The sequence below is a fragment of the Sarcophilus harrisii genome, chromosome 1 (genome assembly GCF_902635505.1).
Source record: "Sarcophilus harrisii chromosome 1, mSarHar1.11, whole genome shotgun sequence".
Taxonomy (NCBI): Eukaryota; Metazoa; Chordata; class Mammalia; order Dasyuromorphia; family Dasyuridae; genus Sarcophilus; species Sarcophilus harrisii.
The window spans coordinates 633,299,753-633,305,752 of NC_045426.1; the positions used below are offsets into that span (position 1 = coordinate 633,299,753).

The window sequence follows — 6,000 nt, forward strand, 5'->3', positions numbered from 1 at the left end:
ACCTAGGATAGAAATGCCAACTGCATTTGAAGGCAAGGCAATGCACTATGCACTATCAACTAAAAAAAGAAATGTATTTTGATCTTACAAGCATTAAGAAGCCTACACACAGAACCCAACTCTCTTAACTCTCAAATAGTTTACTTAATTTAATGAGAGGCAACATGATATGGTATAGGAAAGATGAACTCAACCAGGAGTCAGGATACTGGGTTGTATAACTAATTCCTTGACTATGTGACCTTAGATATAACTCTGTGAACCTCGGTTTCTTCATTTATAACAAGAGAATGGATTAAATTATTTCTAAAGTCTCTTAGAAGTTCTAAAATCCTAAGATTACTTCAACCTATAAACCATGTGATTACTTCTTACAATGCCTTTATTCTGTGAAGGTATTAATACCAAACACACAAACATATATTAAGCTAAATTTCTAGGATATTTTGAATGCACTTACTATTCAGTATAATAAACATCTATAAAAAGCACTGCTTAGGGAGTTCTGCCTGGAGATAAAGTAATAGAACAAAATGACTTTCCTGGGACCTTTCCAATATTGTAAAAGAACTCCAAAATAAAGAAAGTTAAGTCCATGCCAAACTTTCAGCAAGCAACAAAGCCCCATAGTTGCCCAGGTTTTGGCCAAACTGTCAGTTTACTTCTGGCCTAGGACCCAAAAATATTGCTATGCAGAAGGTAATACGTCTCCCATAATTACCCAAACAACTGAAGATTGCTAACTTCCCCTATGCAGAGTATGATGAAACCGAACCCACTATCAGCACACAATACTGGTGTCCAAGTCCTAATTAGTAATACACTGTATTTTTTCCTTTTTCCAACACATGAGAATAGTTGGCTACAGCATTCTAAAAGTCTCCCCATGTAATACTCAGAATAGTGGCACTCCTTCACCTTCTAAATACTACAACCTCACACACTTTTCTTCCTTCATAAAAAGTAACAATAGTTCCTTTCATTTGAACCTTCATCCATGTGGATTTCACAAGATCACAGAATATCAGAATTGAAATGGACTTTAAAAGATCATCAAATTCATTACTCTCATTTTATAAATAAAGAAACTGAGACTCTGGGTACTAAGTGAATTGCTCAAAATCACAGAGATTTAAAACAACAGAGCCAGGATTTGGATTTTGACCTAAACTTTTTTGACTCTAAGCCCAAGGTTCTTTCAGTAGTACATTAAATTCCTTGAGGGCAAAGATGATTTCACCTGTTTTTCTGTATTTCTGTTCCAAACACAGTGCTAGTAGGTAACTGAGTGATTGATTATACCACAGTCTCAAACTCTTACTCTCCAAGAAGGTTCAAAAAGCAAAAATAAAGGCCCAGTTCTTACACTAGAAATCCAACATTCAAAATGTATTTAAAAGTATTTATTAGGAAAGATGATCAGGGGGAAATTAAGTAAATATAATTCAATAAATTCAATAAAAAAGGAAGAAAATGGAACCAGGGAAGTACTGATAGTGACTTTCGTATCTTGACAGTTTCTGGAAACTGTCAAGAGTTGAAAGTACAGTTTATTTCATTGCTTCTTGATTTTTTTTCTATCTGTCAAACCATTCCTTCTCAGGATCTTTTGCTAGATCATACATGGTCTCGTCGTAACCATGTATGTTCCCCAAGGATCTTTCCTAAGCTCCCTTCTCTTTTATTTTAGTTGATCTCTTCAAATTCCATGAGTTCAGTTACCAAATCAATCTATCCTGAGCTCTAGTACCAAGGTATTAACTGCTTAATGTATTCTGCCAACTAGATAAACCACTGACATCTCAATTTCAGTACATCCAAAACAGAAATCTTTCTGCTAAACCCATGTCTTCCCTACTTCTCTTGAGGGTCTCACAATTCTAGTCACTCAAGTCAGCAAGCTTAGTCATCCTCTCATTCACCCTCCCATCTCCAATAAGTTGTCAAGCATCATTTTTCTAGCTCCACAGTTATACTCTGGTATTCTTCTCTTCACTCACACAGTCACCACCTTACTTCAGACCCTCAGCATTTCAAGTCTGAACAATTGCAATAGCCTCCTAATTGATCCCTTTCAAAAGTTTCTCTTTTCTCCAATATACCAGCACACAGCTGCCAAAATTATATTCCTATAACACAACCCTAACCATGCTATTCTTCAATCTGAAGCTTCAGTGGTTCCTGTTGTTCCTAGTATAAAATACAAACTTTGACATTTAAAGCCTTTCTTTCATAGTCTGGCTCAAGCCTATCTTTCCAAGCTTTGTACCTCCTCTGTCATAGACTGTATTCCAGCTAAACTGGCCCACTTGCTGTTTCTTACACATGACATTTCTTCTCTATCTTAAAACTTTGTGTCTTTGCACAGACTGGTATCCTTTGCTTAGAGGGCATTCCCTCATCAATCATCTTTTACTGGAAACCCTAAATGCCTTTGAAGCTTGATTCAAATGCCACATGAAGCTTTTTCTGATACTCCCTATTGATAGTAACTCCCTCAACACACATCGAAATTACTTGATATTTTGTCTATTTTATATTTACTTTTATGTTAACATTTTTCTTCTGATAGCATGTAAACTTTTTGAGAACAGGAACTAGCACAACTCCTAGCAACACAGTAAACACATAATAAATGCTTGCCCATTGATAGGGCACTTTAGGCTTGCAAAGTGCTTTCTTGTGGATCAATAAACATGTGAATAACTAACAATAAACAGAAGAGAAATAAGTTGGCAATAATCAACAGAGGGAAGGTATTATACATGTTCCTCACAAAAACCTTGTTAAGAGTAGCACAAAAATGACCATACGTGTAAAATTTAAACTCAAAAATGTAAAGTGACTCTCCAAAGTCACACAGCTAGGAAAGGAAGCTTTCTCAAACCTCAAAACTCAAAACTCAAACCAGCCACTCCTAATTCCAAGTCCAGTGCTCTTTCCACCTAAATTGCAAGCACTTTAACCAAGAATGGGAGCCATCATTCATAGAAGATATACTGGGAAAGGAGGGAGAAAAGCAGCCCTTTTTTAGACAGGTCATTGTAGACATACATTGCAATACAGGTCACCGATAAGGAAAAAATTTCCTTTAGTTATCAGCACTTATTGAAATGGATATAATTCTTACTGGTTTCCCAAGGAGACAGAATCGTTTTAGGGGAAAGGGGCAAAGCAGATAGCAAGAGAGTATAGAGGATAACCATAAACAAAGAAGAACCTGAAGATGACCTATTTAATGAATGTGAAACATTGGAAAATAAATTAAAAAAGGAAAATTTAGGTCTGATTCCTAGTTCTACTAGTTAATAACCATGTGGATTTCATTTCATCTCTGAGCCCACATTATTACCTAAAAAATAAGAAGTTTGGACTATAACATGATAAAATGTATTTTAAATAAGACTTCAGTTTGAATACTATGATCTGCTACCTTTAGTAAGCACAGGCAGTGATCACAATAATGTTATATAACAATTTTTTAAAATGCCATTGGAGCTAGATCACCTGGATTTAAATTTTTTTTTTCCAAAGTCATCCATGACCTCTTTAATATATATATATATATATATATATATATATATATATATATATATGTACACACACACATCTTTTTATTGACAGAACATATGCATGGGTAATTGTTCAACATTGTCCCTTGCACTCACTTCTGTATCTGGATTCAAATCTTGAATCTACCTTTTATTCTTACAACCTTGCAGCATTAGACAAGTCATTGCTTTTATCTTGGCCCTAATTTCTTATATGCAAAATTAAAGACTTAATCTAAATGAAGCAGCTAGAGGACTACTTAGTCCAAGTGTTGGGACTTAGAGTCAAGACCTGAGTTCAAATCCATTTTGTGGTTTAAAGTTAGCAAAGCAGAGTTGTGACTTGCTTCAGCCATTTACTAGCTGAGTGACTTTGGCAAACCAGTTAATTCAGTTTTCTCATCTGTAAAACAGCACCAACTTTACAGGGTTGTGGTGAGGATCAAATGAAAGAACATCTCTAAAGCACTCTGCTAACTTTAAAATGCTATATAAATGCTTTTTTATCGACGTTGTTATAGGGGCAACTAGGTGGCATAGTGGATAGAGCACTGGGCCTGGAGTCAGGAAGAGCTGAGTTCAAATCTTATTTTAGATGCTTACTAGCTGTGTAACTCCTAAATAGTACCACTTGTTTCATCTAATCCCAAGAGTTCTTGTGAACTTTGTAAACTCATCCCTTCACTCCAAACTCCTCTAATACCAAAGCTTTTCATAACCTGGCCCTTCCCCTCACCTTTCCAAAGTCTTCTTTCTAACCTAATCCTGTAATATTGAAAAGCTCTTCATAACCTGGCCCTTTCCCCCACCTTTCCAGTCTTCTTTCTAACCTAACTCACCTCCACTCACACTTTGATCCAGGAGCACCCACCTCTTTGCAGGTCCTCCAAGGAGACACACCTTCTCCCAACTCTAGCCATTTTCTGTCTCCCAAAACAGGAATGCTTGCTCTCTCTTATCTTTTTCCTGCAGCCTTCCAAAGCTTCCTTCAAGTCCCGGCTAAAATGCCACTTTCCACGGGAGCCACTACCCACAGCCCCAACGCTAATGCCTTCCCTGTTTTAGCCGGCACATGGGCTCGTTTGTGCCTGTGTTCTCCATCTTTAGATGTGGGCTCCTCGACAAGAAGCCCTCTTCTGCCTTTCTCTGGACTCTGAGCTTAGCACAAGAACTGGCACACAGCAGGCATTTAAAAAGGGTTGATTTGGGGACCACAGACATGTCAATAGCTAAGTGGAATCTCTGCCTTTCATTGTCTCCGAGGGAAAATTGGGGGAAAAAAAAGAAAAGTTGATTAGGATGAGCCCTTCCAACTCTGAATCTGTGATCCTACAAAGTGATAATTATCCGAAGTCATCTCACAGCTAGAAAAAAAACACAAAAGCAGCAGAGCCAGGTTCCAGTCCCGGGCTACGTCAAAGGGCTGTTATGAGAAATGCACTTTTAAACTTGACATCAGCCCCACGGAAATGTCAACAGTCAGCTGCGACCGGCTCACCACCAGCCACTTCCCTCTCTTCGGCTTCAGTCTCCCCACTAGAAAAACCGGGGCGAGATGGACCGGCTCTCTGAGCAGGTCCCTCGCAGCTCGGCCACTCAGGGACAGCAGCCGACGAGAGGGACAGGGGGCAGGCGGCGGGAGCGGGGAGATGAGGAAGCTGGGGAAGGGACCGGGCGCGGCATGCGGGGCGGGCGGGGCGCAGGGCCGGGAGGGGCCGGAGGGCAGAGGCAGGTGCCCGAGCAGCGGACAGGTGAGCGCAAACCCCGGCTCCCCACGCTTGCGGCTCCTGTCCCTGCTCCTCCTCCTCCTCCGCTCCTGCCGAAGGCTCAGGCCCCATGGATGCACTTACACAGCCGGCGGCCGTGGTACCGGACCGGGCCGGGACGAGAGGACCAGCCGGGCTGACGGAGAGCGCAGCAGGAGCCTCCTCAGGGGCGGGCGGTCCCGGCGTGCGCGGAGCTTCCTACTTGTGCCCTAAACCCCCGCCCGCCGATCAGCTTCTGAGCATGCCCAGTGCAGCCCCGCGAAGCCCAGTCCCAGGCGTCTGAGATCCGCTTCTCCGGGTTTTGGAAAGAGCCTCTAAGGAGGAGGGAGTAGAAGCTCCCGCCCTGCGGAGCCGGGGGCTCTCACCTGGAGAGGGAGAGCAGGAGGGATTAGAAAGAGGAAGCTAGGGAGGTGGGAGGGCGGGTGCTAGAACTTGAATTAGGGCTGGAAGGGAGCTCCCAAGCCGTCTCTAAGGACTTGCCCCAGAACGCCAATGAAATAACTATGAAAAAGTCTTTGCAGATTTTCGAGATATGTGTGCATTTGCATCACACACCTATGAACACACATGCACGGGTATACAATATTTGTCATCGTCGTGTTCGACTGAGGAATGACGCAAGCGGAGTTGTGACTTGCCCCAAGTCACGCAGCTAGTGTCTGAGGCAGGATTTGAATTCTGAT

General features: G+C 41.5%; 1 protein-coding gene across 3 annotated transcripts in view; it reads right to left on the reverse strand.

Annotated features, from left to right (window-relative positions):
- The window catches only part of TRAPPC9 (trafficking protein particle complex 9), a 955,484-nt gene extending 949,919 nt beyond the window's left edge, over window positions 1–5,565 (reverse strand). For all 3 annotated transcript variants that reach the window (XM_031955139.1, XM_031955089.1, XM_031955202.1), the window contains exon 1: window positions 5,402–5,565. The gene's annotated coding sequence lies outside the window, so the exon portion shown is untranslated. The remainder of the gene's footprint in view (window positions 1–5,401) is intronic.
- Window positions 5,566–6,000: the final 435 nt, after the last annotated feature.